The sequence below is a fragment of the Carcharhinus amblyrhynchos genome, chromosome 11 (genome assembly GCF_965287045.1).
Source record: "Carcharhinus amblyrhynchos chromosome 11, sCarAmb.v2.hapA, whole genome shotgun sequence".
NCBI lineage: Eukaryota > Metazoa > Chordata > Chondrichthyes > Carcharhiniformes > Carcharhinidae > Carcharhinus > Carcharhinus amblyrhynchos.
The window spans coordinates 10,729,459-10,748,899 of record NC_137334.1 but is presented as its reverse complement, the minus strand read 5'-3'; the positions used below and the strand labels follow the sequence as shown (position 1 = coordinate 10,748,899).

Here is a 19,441-nt window from a genome sequence, read left to right as displayed (position 1 = left end):
CAGTACTCCAAGTGGGGTCTGACTAGGGTCTTATAAAGCTGCAGCATTATCTCCCGACTCCTAAACTCAATTCCTCAATTAATTAAGGCTAGTACACCATACGCCTTCTTGAACACATCCTACACCTGCAAGGCCGATTTAAGAGTCCTATGGACCCGGACCCCAAGGTCCTTCTGTTCCTCTACACTGCAAAGAGTCTTACCCTTGATATTATACTCCTTCATCCCATTGGTCCTGCCAAAATGGACCACTACACATTTATCCAGGTTGAAGTCCATCTGCCACTTCCCCGCCCAGTCTTGCATCCTATCTATGTCATGCTGCAACTTCTGACATCCCTCCAGACTATCCACAACACCACCAACCTTCATGTTGTCGGCAAACTTACCAACCCATCCCTCCACTTCCTCATCCAGGTCATTTATGAAAATTACAAACAGCAAGGGTCCCAGAACAGATCCCTGGGGCACTCCACTGGTGACCGACCTCCATGCAGAAAAAGACCCATCCACTCTCTGCCTTCTTCAGGCAAGCCAGTTCTGGATCCACAAGGCGACAGCCCCTTGGATCTCATGCCCTCTCACTTTCTCAAGAAGTCTTGCGTGGGGGACCTTATCGAACGCCTTGCTGAAGTCCAAATAAACCAAATCCACCGCTCTCCCTTCGTCAATGTGTTCAGTCACATTTTCGAAGAAGTCAAGCAGGCTCGTAAGGCACGACCTGCCCTTGACAAAGCCATGCTGACTACTTTTGATCATACTAAACTTCTCTAAATGTTCATAAATCCTGTCCCTCAGGATCCTTTCCATCAACTTACCAACCACTGAGGTTAGACTCACCAGTTGGTAATTTCCTGGGCTATCCCTGTTCCCTTTCTTGAATATAGGAACCACATCCACAATCCTCCAATCCTCTGGAACCTCTCCCGTCTCCATTGACGATGCAAAGATCATCGCCAGAGGCTCTGCAATCTCTTCCCTGGCCTCCCACAGTAACCTGGGGTACATCTCATCCGATCCTGGCGACTTATCTATCTTGATGCTATTCAAAAGTTCCAACACATCCTCTTTCTTAACGTCCACATACTCAATCTTTGCAGTCCACCGCAAACCTGCAGAACAACCACCCAGATCATTTTCCACCGTGATTACCGAGGTAAAGTATTCATTAAGCACCTCTGTCATTTCTATCGGTTCCGCACAAACTTTTCCCCCTTCACCTTTTATAGGTCCTATTCCTTCACATCTCATCCTTTTACTCTTCACATATTTGTAGAACGCCTTGGGGTTCTCCTTAATCTTACCCGCCAACACCTTCTCATGACCCCTCCTGGCTCTCCTGATTTCCTTTTTAAGTTCCTTCCTACAACCTGTATACTCCTATAGATCCTTAATATCGCCTAGCTCTCTGAATCTTCTGTACATCTTTCTTTTCTTTTTGACTAGGTTCATTACAACCTTTGTGCACCAGGGTTCCCGTAACCTACCAAAACCTCCCTGTCTCATTGGAACGTTGTCGTGCAGAGCTCCAGACAAACATTCCTTGAAAATCCGCCACCTTCCTTCGGTACTTTTCCCCAAGAATACCTCTTTCCAATTTACTCGTCTAATTTCCTGCCTGATGCCTTCATATTTCCCCTTACTCCAGATAAACACTTTCCTAGCCTGCCTGATCCTATCTCTTTCCAATGCGATCGTGAAGGAGATAGAATTATGATCGCTATCCCCAAGATGCTGTCCCACCGAGAGATCCGACACGTGTCCAGGTTCATTAGCCAGCACCAGATCAAGTATTGACTGTCCTCTCGTAGGCTTATCCACATACTGTGTCAGAAAACCCTCCTGAGCACACCTAACAAACTCCTCCCCATCCAAACCCCTTACCCTAGGGATATTCCAATCGATGTTTGGGAAATTAAAGTCTCCCATCACGACAACTCTGTTATTACTACATCTCTCCAGGATTTGTTTCCCTATCTGCTTCTCAACATCCCTGTTACTATTGGGCGGCCTATAGAAAACACCCAGAAAGTTATCGACCCCTTCCTGTTCCTAACTTCCGCCCACAGAGACTCCGTAGACAATCCCTCCACGGCGTCCACCTTCTCTACAGCCGTGACGCTATCCCTGATCAACAGTGCTACTCCCCCCCACCCTTTTGCCTCCCTCCCTGTCTTTCCTGAAACATCTGAATCCTGGCACCGGAAGTACCCATTCCTGTCCCTGAGACATCCATGGTTCTGTAATGGCCACCACATCACATTCCCAAGCAGCAATCCACGCTCTAAGCTCATCCACTTTATTCACTACACTCCTGGCATTAAAATAGATACATCTCAGACCTTCAGTCTGAGCGCACCCCTTCCCCATCATCTGTCTATCCTCCCTCTTACACTGTCTACAATCTTTCTCTATTTGTGAGCTAACCTCCTTGCTCTCAGTCACCTCATCTTGATTCCTTCCCCCCAACCCCCCAACCTTTCTAGTTTAAAGTCTCCCCAGGAGCCTTAGCCAACCTTCCCACCAAGATATTGGTCCCCCTGGGATTCAAGTGCTACCCGTCTTTTTTGTACAGGTCACACCTGCCCCTAAAGAGGTCCCAGTGATCCAGGAACCTGAATCCCTGCCCCTTGCTCCAGTCCCTCAGCCACGCATTCACCCTCCACGTCATTCCATTCCTGCTCTCACTCTCCCACGGCACAGGCAGCAATCCCGGGATTACTACCTTTGCATTCCTCCTTCTCGGCTGTCTACCTAACTCCCTATATCCTCTTTTCATGACCCCTTCCCTCTTCCTACCTATGTCAGCAGTACCTATATGTACCACAACCTCCGGCTCCGCTTCCTCCCCTTTCAGGATTTTTGGGACACAACCAGAGACATCCCGGATCCTGGCACCAGGGAGGCAAACCACCATCCGAGACTCCCGTGTGCATCTGCAAAAATGCCTATCTGACCTCTTCACTGTAGAGACCCCAATTAACACTGCCTTCCTCCTCCTTTCCTTACCTTTTTGAGCTACTGGGCCGGGCTCAGCTCCAGAGACACGGCCCCTGCTGCTTCCCCCAGGTGGGCTGTCCCCCCAGCAGTACTCAGACAGGAGTACTTATGAAGGGCCACATCCACCGGGGTGCTCTCCATCACTTGAGCTTTCCCCTTCCTGACTTCCAGTTGCCTTCCTCCCGTGGCCCCGATGTGACCACCTGCCGGTAGCTCCTGTCAATCACCTCCTCATTTTCCCTAACCAGACAAAGGTCCTCGAGCTGCAGTTCCAGTTCCCTAACACAGTCCCTTAGGAACAGCAGCTCAACACACCCAGCACAGATATGGACGTCTGGGAGGCCAGGAGCCTCCAGGACCTCCCACATCCTACACTGGGAACAACATACTGGCTTCACACTCATAATTGCCCTTTTAAGAAACACAAGAAAAAATAAAATAAACATTTTAAACTTACCTTGCCTCTGTCTGTTTTTGCTAAAGCTTGTTGAGCCAAAGCCCTTACAGCTCACACTCTGCTACCTGCTCACTCTGCTGCCCGCTCCCGACACTGCCCGCTGTATACTGCGGCCTTCCTTTTATACTTCGCGCGCTTAAAAAAAAAACCTTCCCAGCACGCCCTGCGGCCCACTTCCATTTAAATTTTAAAGTTAGTTTTAAAAATCAGAAACCCCGCAAAAAACTTAAAGTTAGTCGCTCACCTTCTCTCTCTCGATCCTCTTCTCAGTTTGTTCTAAGAGATTATCGTGCAAGATTAAAGAACATGGGATTGGGGGTAGTGTATTAAGATGGGTAGAAAACTGGTTGGCAGAGAGGAAACAAAGATTAGGAATTATTGGATCTTTTTCAAATTTGCAGGCAGTAACTAGTGAGGTACCACAGGGATTGGTGCTGGGACCCCAGCTATTCACAATATATATGAATGATTTGGATTGGGAACAAAATGTAACATCTCAAAGTTTGCAGATGATACCAAATTGGGTGGGCGGGTGAACTGTGATGAGGACGCAGAGATCCTTTAACGTAATCAGGACAGGTTGGGTCAGTGGACAAATCAATGGAAGATGCAGTATAATTTGGATAAATGTGAGATTATTCACTTTGGAAGTTAAGACAGGAAGGCAGATTACTACCTGAATGGCCATAAATTGGGAGAGGGGAGTGTGTAGTGGGATCTGGATGTCCTTGTGCACCAGTCACTGAAGATAAACATGCAGGTGCAGCTGGAGATAAAGAAGGCGAAGGGTATGTTGGCCTTCATTGTGAAAGGTTTTGAATACAGGAGTAGGGATGTGTGTTGCAATTATACATGGCCTTAGTGAGGCCACTCCTAGAATATTGTGTGCAGTTTTGGTCTCCTTTTCAGAGGAAGGATGTTCTTGCTCTCGAGGGAGTGCAGTGAAGGTTTACCAGGCTGATTCCGGGAATGGCGTGACTGATGTATGAGGAGAGATTGACTAGGTTAGGATTGTTTTCGCTGGAGTTCAAACAAATAAGGGGGGAATCTCATAGAGACTTATAAAATTCTAACAGGAATAAAAAAGGTGGATACGTGAGGATGTTCCCAATGGTAGGAGAGTCCAGAACCAGGAGTCACAATCTGAAGAATTGGGGTTGACCATTTAGGACAGAGATGAGGAGACTTCTTCACTCAAAGAGTGGTGAGCCTATGGAATTCATTACCGTAGGAAGTAGTTGATGCCAAAACATCAAATGTAATCAAGAGTCAGCTATATATAGCACTTGGGGCGAATGAGATCAAAGGTTATGAGGAAAAAGTAGGATTAGGCTATTGAGTTGGATGATCATCCACAATCGTGATGAACGGTGGAGCAGCCTCATTAGGTTCCTATCTTCTATGTTTCCAATGACTCCAGTTCTGCTAGCGCTCCTTGATACAACACAGTCAAATGCTGCCTTGATATTATTGTTAAGGAGAGGTTGATCCCTCTCTGAGAACTAACACTTAACTCAAAGAGGAGTACCTCGTCTCATAATCTGTTAAAGTGTGTGAGGAATGGTACGATCTGCCCTTCAGCAACTTTTAATGGTTAAATCAAAATAACTACCTGAAACTTGCTTTGTAAAATCAACAAATAACAATTTATTTATCTAACTAACAGTGAACAGGTTACCTAAACAATTAACAAACTAAATAAAACATCATTCTGATGGGATGCTGTTTAGATGTATAGAACTCTCACTTATTAACAAAAAAAAAAATTTTTTAGTCACTCTCAAAATTGCAACCAGTTTTTTCATCTTCCAGAATTTTCTGTCTACTTTCTTCTGTCTGGAATTGTTAGTCTTTTTGGTATCTTTGCTGTTCAGATGAGGCTTTGAGCTAAAAGCTATTAGCTGTGGCAGAGAGCAGTTGCTGTGTCTCTCTGGAGCTGAGAGCTGTCTCTTATACCCCAGCTGACATCCAACATCCTCACAATAGGATTGGTTCTCATGTTACCAAAACATCAAATTCAAATCTAATTGGTTGCTGTTATCCAAGTGCCCAATTTAAATTGATTGGGCAAAACTTAAAAACAGCCTGTTGTCTTGGCAACACTGCTGCTTTGCTTCTGATACAATGTTTCACCTTAAGCTCTCTGCATACTTGCATATGCATTTGCACTTTTTTTTACTTTTTTAAAATCTCTTAAGCTCAGAAAAAGCATTACCTTTTTAACAAACAATTTTACAAACACCAACTTCGCAACAGTATCAAGAGCAGTCACTCTCACCTCATTTCAATGATTCAGTTCTTTTGTCCATGTTTGAATTGAGTATATACTGAGTTCAGGAGCTGAGCAACCTTGAAACCCAAACTGAACATCAGTGAGCAGCATTTTCGTAAGCAAGTGCCACTTGATAGCACTGTTGATGACCCCTTCCATTATTTTACTGATGATCAAGAGTAGACTGGTAGGCAGTAAACGGTTGGATTGGATTTGTCCTGTGTCTTGTGTGTAGCACGTAACTGGGCAATTCTCCACATTACAGATAGATGTTTGTGTTGTCGCTGTACTTGGATAGGGGCACAACAATTTCTGGTACTCAGTAGTATTGCCAGAATTTTGTCAGGGCCAGTAGCCTTCACAGTATCATTTGCCTTCAGCTGTTTCTTGATATCAAATGGAGTGAACCAAATTGGCTGATGACTGATATTTATGAAATACTGAAATGTAAATCAATATTGTGTAAATCAAATGAAATATGAGAGTAAGTAATTAGTCGATACATAGTCAGAAACGGCATCAAAACTGAGATGATGACATGAGTCTTGGGTCACTATCTGTCTGGAGTCTGTACATTCTCCCCATGTCTGCATGGGTTTCCTCTGAGTGCTCCAGTTTCCTCCCACAAGTCGGAAGAACATGCTGGTTAGGTGCATTGGCCATGCTAAAGTCTTGGTGTACCGAACAGGAGCCTGAGTGTGGCAACTAGGGGATTTTCATAGTAACTTCATTGCAATGTTAATGTAAGCCTATTTGAGACTAATAAATGAACTTGAACTTGAACTTGATGCTGGGGACCTCTGGACGGTGCCAAGATAGATAATCCACTCAGCATGTCTGGGTGAAGATTGTTATAAATGATTCAGCCTTATCTTTTGTACTGATGTACTGGCTTCTGTCATCATTGAGGATAGGGATATTTATGGAGCCTTTTCCTCCAGAAGGCTGGATGTGGCAGGACAGTAGAACTTGTACCTGATCCTTTGATTGTAGAATTGCTTAGTTCTGTCTATTATTTGCTTGTCATGCTATGTGGCATCAAGTCGTAAGGTGTTGTAGCTCCATTGAGTTGTCAACTCATTTTTATGTATGTCTGGTGTTGACCTGGCATGCCCTCCTGCACTTTTCATTGAAACAGGATCGATGAACTTGGCTTGGTGATTATGGTAGAGTGTGAGATATGCCAGGCCATGAGATTACAGATTGTGGTTGAGTACAATTCTACTGCTGCTGATGGCCCACAACACCTCATGGATGCCCTGTTTCGAGTTGCTAGATTTGTTTGAGGTCTATCACATTCAGTTTGTTGGGAATGCCACACAACATGATGGAGGGTATCCTTAACTGAAGATGGGACTTTGTCTCCACAAGGACATTTCAAAGAATAGTGACATAGACAGATGCATATGTGGTCCACAGGTTTGTGAGGATGAGATCAAGTATGTTTTTCGCTTTTGTTGGTTCCTTCCCACCTGCTGCAGCATCAGTCAGGCATCTATGTCCTTTTGGATTCGGCCAGCTAGGTCTGTGGTAGTACTGCTGAGCTAGTCTTGGTAAGGGACGTTAAAACCCCCCAACCCAGCATACAGTCTAGACCCCTGCCACTGTCAGTGCTTCCTCCAAGTGGTTCTTAATAAAGAAGAGTACTGATTCATCAGCTGAGGGCATGTACATTATGTAGCAATCAATAGGAGATATCCTTGCCCATTTTTGATGTTGTGGTGTGAAACTCCATGGGGTCCAGAGTTGAACTTGAGGAATCCCAGGGCAACTCTCTCCTGACTTTATACCACTGCGGTGATGGTGGGGATCTTTAAAGCATGATCCCATGAGTATGACAATGTCAGGCTGTTGCTTGACTAGTATGTGGGACAACTCTCCTTATGTGGCACAAACTCCCAGATATTAGTAAAGAGGATTTTGCAGGGTTGACTGGGCTAGGTTTGTCATTGCCACTACTGGTGTCACGCAGGTGGTTTGATGCAATTGAGTGTTTTGCTAGACCATTTCAGAGGGCATTTAAGAGTCAATGTGGATCTGGAGTCACAATAGGTAAGGATGGCATGTTTCCTTTCTAAAGATATTAGTTGACAATGGTTACATGGTCATAATTATTTTTTTAATTCTAGATTTTTATTGAATTCAAATTCCACCACCTGCTGTGGTGGGATTTGACCCCAGGTCCCTAGAGCTTTATGCTGGGTCTCTGCATTATTAGTCTAGTGTCAATACCCATGCACTAGTGTAGGAGTGACAGACCATTTATGCACATTACAGAGTTCTATTGATTGACAGGATAATTTAAAATTAATTATTTCAAGTTGAAGAAAGTACATGGAGAAGATCGCTAGATAACAAAGATGGAATTTCTGCAGCCGCCATCATGCTATTTATTGTATCTGTACGCCTGGCACATTTACCTGCCAATAACTGAGGACAATGAACTTGACAGAATCAGGGTCAGAACAAATCAGCTGATGGTAAGCAAAGTCTGCAATTTTTCTGCCTGCACATCTTCCAGTGATAACATTGGAGGCATTTGCAGTATCAATCAATATTCTGGACACATATAAATCAACTAGTTAATAAGATGACTAACACTTTCATCTGGTCTCAGAAGGTGAGCTTTACACAGCTACCTAGTATCACTGAACCAAATTTTTTAAAACTAGAAAGATCATTGATTGCAACTGATTTCTCAAGCTTACTAACTAAATTTTCAGGGATATATGTAGCTGTGCACATGTTTTGAGGTGCACTCATGTCAGGAGATACATGATGGAAGACAGGAGGCTGACAAATAGAATTCCACTGGTGTTTCATTACAACCTATAAACAGTAGTCATGTGTATACTTGTTTGTGAGGGCATCAGGTGTTAAGAGCTGAATGGTAGTGGCTCTGAGTTTGGGGAAACATCTGCTGCTCCACCTTTCATCTCCATGGTCATCAATCAACAATATTCAATACAATCTCGTGGAAACTTTTTAAGCCTTGTAAACTCCAAGCCTTTAAGCTGTTACTACTCTTTCCAACCTGACGTAACAAGTGTGCAAAACTATCAGGCAGGAAAAGGCCACTTGGCTGTCAAACCTATCCTATACTGTCACAATGCCTGTTGAACCATGATATAGGCATACCCTATTAATGCAAAGCCTTCAGGGAGAGATGAAAATACAGATCTATAAGGAGAAAAACTTCAGAATTATTTTTCTGCGACCGCTTTAGCTGATTAAAACTAGTCTAGCAAGCTACATTGGTGATCATGTATATTGTTGATGCAACGGCACATGCACAATGGCAAATAATGCCCAACCTGCAGCCCCATCCTGTTTGTTAGCTCAGTGTATTACGATGTTTTTTGAGTATGAAGTTTTTTAAAGACCGTAAATTAAAATTTGACCGTGTGACATTCTTTATCATGTGTGTAGATAAGACAAATGAAGAGGAATTTATTCTTTCTCAGTTGTTTTTATTTGGAATTCTGTTGCCAAGTGAGCAGTGAGGCTGGGTCATTGAATATATTCAAACTGAGTTAGACAAATTTCTGCTTGACAAGGAAGTCAAGGGTTATATGGTGTCGGTGGTGCAGAAAGGAAAATGGAGTTGAAACCACAATCAGATCATCCATGATCTTATTGAATGGTAGAGTCAACTTCAGGGGACAATGGCCTACTCCGGCTCCTATTTCTTATGTTCTCATGTTCAATATACTTATGTGTGATTGGCTGTTTAGGTAGTCTTCTATCAACAACTTTGCTCAGGTGTTCCATCTTCTTTAATTCATCCCAGGTCTTGTAGGTAGTGGTTGCAGTTATGCCAGGCACACTTCACTGTTATCCTTGGGGGAGGATGCCCCAGAGCACTAAATTCCCCAAGCACCATATCATGCAATGGTATCTCCATTTTGGTTGTCATTAAAAATATGATAATTAGGTGTTGTACTGCTCTGTCATTTGATCACTATCAATGTTGCCTGTTTCAATATTTATTTTGACTGCCACTGATATTTGTCCTATTCAGCCTTTCAAAAGACTGAAAAAAAATCACTTATGTTTAGAGAATTGTAAAGGTTGAATTGTTTTTGGTACCATACAGGAAATCAGTTTAAGTTACAGCTTTGCTTTTACTATGGACTCATAAAATGTCACACAAAACTTCTCAAACAAATTTGGCATTCACCAAGTTATGCATTCCATGTTGCTAATGTTCACTGAAAATTATGAATCTGGCTGACCTGAAAAATCCCAGAAGTTCATCTAGCAGTAAAACATTCTCCTGGCGTAATGCAGTCTCATTGCTTGAACAGTTGAGAAGCGGATTGACTAAAATCTAATGATGATTGTGGTCAAGGTAGGCTAGTGGAATGTCAGGAAATATTAATACTTCTATAATGTTGTCAGTGTTTGAGATATCTCTTAGTGCTGAAGAGAATTTGCTGTGGAAGGAAGCTATCCAGTTGTTATGGTCCACGTGGTTACTCACAACACAGGCAGGACTAGGCAAGAAGTCCTGCTCAGTGGTGATGAGTAACAATAAGCAGCTCTGGATTACTACCTGAGCCATGAGAAAATTGGCATAGGGTAAATAAGATCAGGGAGTTGAGTGTGTGGCTCAAAAATTAAAGTGGGAGAAATTAATTTCCAATCATGGGGCACTGACACCAGTTCTGGGAAAAATGGGAGCTGTACGGTTGGGACTATATTCGCCTGAATCAGTGTTCTGGCAAATCATGTAACAAGAGCGGTAGGGAGGGTTTTAAACAGAATAGACAGGGCAATAGAGCAGGGTACCGATAGGGATAATGCTAAACAGAGTGTGACAGGAAGAAGCAGAGCACAGAAGCTTCAGATTGAACCAGGAATAGGGCCATGATTTGCAGGAATGGTAAGAAAGAAAGAATGAAAGGCTTTGCATCTGAATGTATGCAGCATTTGTAACAAAATGGGTGAATTGATAGCACAAAATAGAAATGAATATGTATGACTTGATAACTATTTCAATATCATTGCAGGGTAACCAAGGTTAGAACCTAAATATTCAAGGACATTTGATATCTCAGTAGGACAAAATGCTAGGAAAATGGTGGCTCTGTTAATTAAGGATGGTATTAGTACATAAGTGAGAGAGGACCTTAGTTCAGAAGATCAAAGTTAGAATCAGATAGGGTAGAGTTGATAAGGAGCAAAGGTAGGGAATCACTTGGGAGAGTAGTATATAAGCCCCTTAAAAATAACTACTCGATAGAGCAGAGTATTAAGGAAAGATAATGGTGATTGCGAGAAAGGTGCTATAATAATCATAGGTGATTTCAATGTTCATATACATTGGATGAATCAGATTGGCAAAGATAGCCTGGAAGATGAATTCATGTCATGTATTTCGGACAATTTCTTAGAACAGTTTGTTCTAGTGCTAACTTGGGAGGCAAGCTATTTTAGACCTGCAATATGCAATGAAACAGTATTATTTATTGACCTCATTGTAAAGGAACATCAGGTAATATCAATATCTCCATAATGGTACCGGCATTCAAGATGTCTGTTTGGTGCTGGAGAAGAACTTGCAGTGTAAACAAGCCTCTAGGAAATAATGATCATAAAATGAAGAATTTCACATTCTGTTTGAGCATGGGAAGTTTGGGTGTAGACTTAAATAAAAGCAATTACAAGGGATGAAGAAAGAATTGGCTTAGTAAATTTGGAAAATATGTTAACAGTTGCGGACAATTGAGGAGATATTTCATTACTCTCAACAAAAATATATTCCATTACAATAGAAAGACTTTGATTTGATTTATTATTGTTACATGTATTGGTATACAGTGAAAAGTATTTTGTTGCGTGCTATACTGACAAAGCATACCATTTATAGAGAAGGAAAGAAGAGTGCAGAATGTTATATTCCAGTTAAAGCTAGGATATAGAGAAAGATCAACTTAGTGCTAGATGAGTCTGTACAGAAGTCTGATGGCAGCAGGGAAGCTGTTTTTGAGTCGGTTGGTACGTGACCTCAGACTTTTGTATCTTTTTCTGGATGGAAGAAGGTGGAAAACAGTATGTCCGGGGAGCGTGGGGTCCTTAGTTATGCTGGCTGCTTTTCTGAGGCAGCGGGAAATGTAGACAGAGTCAATGGATGGAAGGCAGGTTTGCATGATGGATTGGGCTACATTCATGACCTTTTGTAGTTTCTTGACTATGAGAAGAATGCACTAACTGGCTAAATAAAGCTAAAGGTAGTATTAAGTTGAAAGAAAAAGCATACAAATCTGCAAAGATTTGTCAGGTCAGAAGATTTGACAGTTTTTAGAAACCAGCAAATAATGATTTTTAAAAATGAGGGAGAAATTACCACATAATAGATATATAACTAGGAATATAAAAATAGATAGTTAGCTTTTGAACAAGTATTTGAAAAGGAAAAGAATGATTCAAATGAACATTTGTCCCTCAAATAGTGAAACAGGGGTATTAGTAATGGGAAGCAGGGAGACCTTGGAAGTGTTGAACAGATATTTTCTGTCTGTCTACACTGTAGAAGACAGTCAAAAAAAATCAAGCATAGTTAGAAATGAAGAGGTCAAAGGGAGGGATGAATACAAAACCATAAAAAGCATGAAGGAAAAGGTACTGGGAAAGCTATTAAAACTTAAAGCTGAAAAATCCTCTGGACCTGATTGATAGCTTTCATCCTAGGGTCTTAAAAGAAGCAGCTGCAAAGAAAGAAGATGAATTGATTGTGATCTTCCGAAATTCCCTAGTTTCTAGAAAATTGCTATGCAGGTACAGCAAGTGATGAGAAAGGCAAATGGAATATTGACACTGATTGCAAGGGGAATTGTATAAAAGTAAGCAAGTGTTGCTCCAGCTGCATAGGGCCTTAATGAGACCACGTCTGGAGTACTGTGCACATCTCTGGTCTCCCTATTTAAGAAAGGATTTAATTACATTACATAGAAGCAGTTCGGATAAGGTTCATTTGAATGATCCCTGGAATGAAGGGTTAGCTTATAAGGAAAGTTTGAGCAGCTTGGGTCCATGCCCCTCAGGGTTTTGAGGAATGGGACATGATCTCACTGAAACATGTAAGATCATGAGAGGACTTGACAGGGTTGATGCTGAGAGGATATTTCCCTTGTGGGGAAATTTAGAACTAAGGGACATGGTTTGAAAATTAGGTGTCTCCCATTTAGGAATGAGATGAGGAGGAATTTTTCTTTCAGAGAGTCAATAGTCTGTAGAATTCTCTTCCCTAGAAAGCAATGGAGGCTGGGTCATTTAATTTGCTCAAGACTGGAATATGGAGTTGAGGCCCCAATCAGATCTGGCATGATCTTATCAAATGGTGGAGCAGGCTCGAGGGGCCAAATTCCTTGCTCTTAATTCCTATGTTCCTGCGGCAAGACTCTTATCCTATCATTTTACTTTTAACAAGTGAAAAAGTCACTCAATAAAGCACATTTGTCCGCAGAGGTCACTCAGTAAACACATACTTCTGCCATATTGTGTTAAGTTAACGTTGGCTGGAATTTTCAGGGCACAATTGACGTGGCACAAATCCCATTATAGCGCTAGCTCTCATAAGAGGACCATAATGGGATTTGCACTGGAGACATCTCAGAATGAGACCTTCTTCACGTCCTGCTTTTGACATAATCAGGCTCACGCCCACTGAGTGTATGAACCTGATTACCATCAATTTGATGTCAGATGTTTGTTTCGACTTGTGTGATGTCATGCTGGCAAGAATAACTACTGCTCTGCAACAGTACATGACCATACCTGAGGGGGGCAGAGGCCAGTGTAGCCCCCAGATGGTCAGGGACATGGCAAGGTAATACTGCCACGTTGGCATTGCCAGATTGGTTCTGTCACGGTATGGAGCCAAGGGACCTGGAGACGACCGGGAGGTAGATTGACGGCGATAATAGGTGGGGGAAGGCGGGCCTGATGTCCATTGGGAGGGGGCGCTCTGTTCTCTGTGGAACCAGCATTTTTAGACCCCACCCCTCAAGAATGATGGCACTAAAAATGCCCTCCGTGCATTTTTTGATGAAGTATCAGAAGATATGGAGTGAAAGCTGGGTTGTTTTGTCAGTTTTCAGTCAGAATCTGACCGTCATTTTTTTTAGAAAAATTCCACCCATTATTTCAGCTCTTTCTTGAAACTTTTCCTGTCAGGTTAATGATTTTTTTTATTATGAGCTTACTGAGGGGCCCTTTTCTTTTCAATTATTGGGATAGAGGCATCGGTGGCTGGGCCAATATTTATTGCCCATCCCTAATTGTCCTCGAGAAGGTATAAGTTACCTTCTTGAACTGCTGCATCTCCTGAGGTGTAGGTACAGCCACAGTGCAGTTAGGGAGAGAGTTCCAATTACAATGAAGAAATAGTGTTAGATTTCCAAGTCAAAATTATGCAAAGTCCAAAGATCTGCATGTTAGGTAGATTGCCCATGCTAAATTACCCTTTGTGTCCAAAGATACATAGTTAAGGGGGATTATGGGAAAAGGGTGGGGTGTTGGGCTAGGGACTATGGGATAGTTGGTGCTGATTCGATAGGCCAAATGGCCTCCTGCACTGTAGACATTCTATGATCTTAAGGTGAATAGCTTGGACGGCAACCTCCAGGTGGTGATGTTCCAATGTGTCTGCCAACTGTGTCCTTCTAGATGGCAGCAGTTGCGGGTTTGGAAAGTGTTGCCTAAGGAGCGTTGATGAGTTCCTGCACTACATCTTGTAGGTGGCATACACTGCTACCACTGCTCACCCGTGATGGAGGGGATGAATGTTTGTGAATGAGATGCCAATCAGACAAGCTGTGTTGTCCTGGATGGCGTCAGCCTTTTTGAGTGCTGTGAGAGCAGCACTCATGCAGATAAAGGGATAGATTCCATCCTGACTTGTGGTTTGTAGATGGTGGATAGGCTTTGGAGAGTCAGGAGATGAGTTATTTGTCACAGGATTCCTAATCTCTGACCTGCTGTTGTCAACACAGTATTTATATGTCTAGGTCTAGTCCAGTTCAGTTTCTGGTAAACCCCAGGATGTTGATAGTAGGGGATTTACCAATGGAAATGCCCTTGAAAGTCAAATAGAAATCTAAATGGTTAGATTCTCTCTAGTTGAGATGGTCATTGACTGGCACTTGTGTGATGCAAATGTTACTTGCCGCTTGTTAACCCAAGTTTTCAAATTGTCCAGATCTTGCTGCATTTTGATATGGACTGCTTCAATATCTGATGAATTGTGAATGGTGCTGAGCATTGTGCAATCATTAGAGAACATCCCAGTTCTGACATTGTGATGGAAGGAAGGTCATTGATGAAGTAGCTGAGGATGGTAGAGCCTCAGGCCAATCCATATCCAATAACCCACTCTGAAAACTCTGCTCACAATTTGACAGCTGTGATGAAGTGCACTGCAGCAACTGAGCTGGTCCACAATATTCTAAAATACGCAACAACATTTCAAATGAAACAAATCAATTTGTCCTATCTCCCAAAGTGAACTGATTCTTTTAAAAAATCCAGTATGCTGATCTGCATCTTTGCCAAAAACTAATCAGTTTTTTCTTGGACTATGCCCAATTTGTGTGCTAGGTTTCACTGAAATCCATCCATTTGTTTTTAAATTGTATTGTTTGCAGCCTAACAGAGGCAAAAACATTGACTCTGTCCACCTTCAGTGGTGGAGGTAATAACTGCTGAATCTTTTAAGATTTATGGAAAATTACAACAAAATAGGGAACTATTTAGCCCTCTGTCTATGAGAATCCCTTTGCTCAAGTAATCCAGAATGATCTGTAGCCTTGTATTCTTCTCAGCTTCAAATAGTTGTTAAATTTTCCCATAAAATTTGCATTGATCTCTGCCTCAGTCTGTCCCTTTAGCAACACAGCACATTCTGCAACAAATCACTGAGAAACAGATTTCTCTAATTCAACCCCCATCAATCTTCTAGTGACAATTTTATGTTGATATTTCTAGTCAATGATGTTCCAATCTGAATGAATAAGACTATGTTCTCTATCAAAATAATAATTAAGTCTCGAAATTTCCTCTTTATCTTATCGATACCAGTGGAAATATTTATTTGATCAAAGATATTTTGGCCTTGGAGGGAGTGCAGAGGAGGTTTACTAGGCTGATACCGGAGTTGAGGGGGTTGAGCTATGAGGAGAGGCTGAATAAACTAGGCTTGTACTCGTTGGAGTTTAGAAGAATGAGGGGAGATCTCATTGAGACGTATAAGATGATGAATGGGATGGATAGGATAGAGGTGGAGAGACTCTTCCCGCTCAAAAAAGACAGTAGGACTAGGGGGCACAGCCTCAAGATAAAGGGGGGGCGTTTTAGAACGGAGTTGAGGAGGAACTTCTTCACTCAAAGAGTGGTGAATCTCTGGAATTCTCTACCCGTTGAAGTGGTGGAGGCTGCCTCGCTAAATATTTTCAAGAAGCGGGTTGATGGGTTTTTGATAAGAGAGGGGATTAAGGGTTATGGGGAGAGGGCCGGAAAGTGGAACTGAGCCACGACAGATCAGCCATGATCTTATTGAATGGCGGGGCAGGCTCGAAGGGCCAGATGGCCTACTCCTGCTCCTATTTCTTATGTTCTTATGTTCTTAAATCCTTCCTCAGTTTCTCATCTTTGGCACTATTCTTGTGAAACTTGTGTTTGTTGTGTGCTCCCTTGCCTTTAATGCCTTTTATATAATGCAATGCCTAAAATTGTACATACTGTTAGTTTGCTTTTATATCCCCATTTACAACACTCAATTATTTTAGCCTTTTCATGGCTTTATTGTTCTGTATTTGTACTATCAGGGAATTATGTACTTGAACCTTTAGATTTCTTTCTTCATCTGCACTCTTTCCATTATTTCACCATGACTCAATTTACATACTTAAAGAGGATTGAGAAATTGTGGTCAGAGCCTGTGCTAGGCCTTCACAGAATTCCTTCAATAGTCTTCTGTGCATATCACCAGAGTCTAGTGAGTTAAGCGTCTTGAATTCTGCTACTCTCTTCAAAACCAATTCCTTTTCTGCAGTTATTTCTAATAATTTGTCACATCTACATTCATACTTCCATTATTATTTTTAAACAATGATTCAAAATATGTATTCAATTTCTCAGCCATACTTTAATTGTCCACAGTTAGAATCTCTTCATCTGCCCTCAATTGTCACATTTTTTCCTTAGCAATTAACAAAATACTTACCAATCCCATCTATATATACAAACACATATATAAAAATATTTTCTTGTAATTTTTTAAAAATCTCTCATACATCAATATATTAAACTTGTATTTAAATTTCCAGACTTTCCCTCATTAACTTTTCCCAGCATTAATCCTTATAGCTCAATTATAATGGAAGTTATTCCACTATGATTTCACCCTCCAACCAGTGGTGGCACTATAATAGTTCTGTCTTTCACCTTCTCGCCTGTACTGTACTCCAGGGAAACTCCTGTGCTTCATTCAATTGTGCTTCTCTGCTTCACAGATTGCTGTTAGTTTTGCCAGTTAACTACAAAATAAGTTTGATCCATTAGTCAGAGGGACGGATTGAAAAACTTCTGAATTAAATCTGGACATCTTTATCCAATTATACTTCACTCTAACTTGACTTCACCTGAAGATTGCAATTGACCTTAATTGGCTGTTTGTGTGTATGTGAACAATATATGCGATATTGTGTGTGTGTGCACATTTTTGCCCAATCTCCGCTGTCATAATTTTGGTGAGAGTATTCCGTTAATACTGAAACTGCTTATAAAAAAGGCTGCCAAATTTAGTTGACTGTATTCATGTTGGCTTCAGTACATGATACCTCACCTCTAACTACCCACTTACACATTTCTGCCATTGATCTATTGACATATAGTTCCTCATGGGGCAACTTGTGCCAACTGGAAATTTCCAATTGTTTAAGGAAATAGACTATTTGTTACCCAATAGGATGATCCTTGACTCACCTTTACCCCATTTTCAATATTTTAATAATGAATAAATAGTGTTGGAAAAGAGCATACTTTGTTTATGGTTTCTCTGTGATACTTTTTTCTCTTTGATGCTGACAGTATTTATTTCGGAGATTAAGCACTAATTCCTATAGATTCCAGGGCAATCCTGGAAGTTTGGTTATCCAACTATTTAAATATTGCATGTAAACAGTCTGTGGTCATGCAGCTGGAAACTGCAGCTAATAGGTGGCACTGTGGAGACAGTTTTCTGAGACACTGGTCATCTGGATAACCATCTTGTACACAAAAGTTTCACTGAACAATGGTAATATAGTGGTGTGTTTAAAAAGTTTGCTGATAAATTTTAGTCTTCTTGTTCCCTGATTATAAACTAGCAGACACTAACAATTTCTAATTTTCTGCAACCCGAGCTATCTAAATTGGTTTTGAGAGAAGAAAATGTGTATTTACACGAGAAACATTCAGTAATTTCAGCCAGACTCCAGAATGCGTTCTTGTTGTCTAGATTAAAGGTATACTGAATGAACCGGTTGGTAAATCTGAGGAATGTTATATACTACTACAACAATGGCATAAACATTTAACATGTATAGTAATTGTTTCTTAATGAACAATAAACATGATTTTAGAAGACATACCCCTAAATGATTCATGTTCCCTATACGTCTACTCCTGTTTCCATTTTGACATGCATAAATTCAGAATTCACTGCTCTCAGAAAAAATACAGAAAGGTATCTCTTTTTGTAACATGAAAACTACATTTTGACCCTAGTCATTGTTGTCAAATGATAGTTATATTCTCAAGGAAATCATGGAAGTCACATACTAGAATCCTAGTTGCCATCTGTGATTGAACAAATTCATAGATTCTTTCAAGAATTCAAAACTGACTGTGAAACATTACCCATGTGAGGCCTAAATATCCAATAATTTTGTTTTTCAAACCTCAGTGCTTAGACATATGTATGTCCTTCTCATCATGTGTTCGCATACCGCGGTGGAACTTAAAATAATACTGTTTTGCTGATGAACTTTATGGTGGTTCTGGGTAGTGACCAGCTCATTTTGGGGGTGATATATTTAGTACTTTTTAAACAGAGCACCGACTCTAATCAATTTATCATTTAAAAATGTTATTGATCAGCTGAACTGGGATGATGTTGTGCATTTGCTTGACTATGATGGATGAAATGTGAATGAAAAAAACCTGGAACACAGATATCAAATGTAACGGCAATGTAAAATGATAAGAAAGAACATAAAGATCACTACATGAATCTTTAAAATATTTCAAGATTGTGTTTCACTGAGGATATTTTTTAAAAATCACTGAATGCAAAATAGTTAAATCAGATTTAGTGAATCCCATATTTCAAACTTGTGTGATTTTGTCTAAATGAAATAAGACGAGCAAGATGGCAGCATTATAGACATAAATGATTATTGAATCTTGCAAGTTTCTTTTTGCAACGGGTGCACTTTCAGATCAATGTCCTGTGATCAATGTTCAAGGCCATTGATTTAAACAAATTGTCAGAATCGCAAAATGTAATCCTCAAAATATTGGTGAAAATCACGGAATTCAATACGATGAAATAAAATGTCTCTAATTCAGTCAGGGAGACCATAATTGTTGCGGCCCAAATCCTGGGTTGCCATTTCCACAGCTGTAAAAATCTACCAGTCTTATTTTGCAAAACATGACATATTTAGTCAC

The 19,441-nt window shown here is 41.1% G+C and overlaps 1 protein-coding gene across 3 annotated transcripts in view; it reads left to right on the top strand.

The window, feature by feature from the left end:
- The window catches only part of LOC145349911 (zinc finger protein Helios-like), a 125,615-nt gene that overhangs the window by 17,538 nt on the left and 88,636 nt on the right, over positions 1-19,441 (top strand). The window lies entirely within an intron of this gene.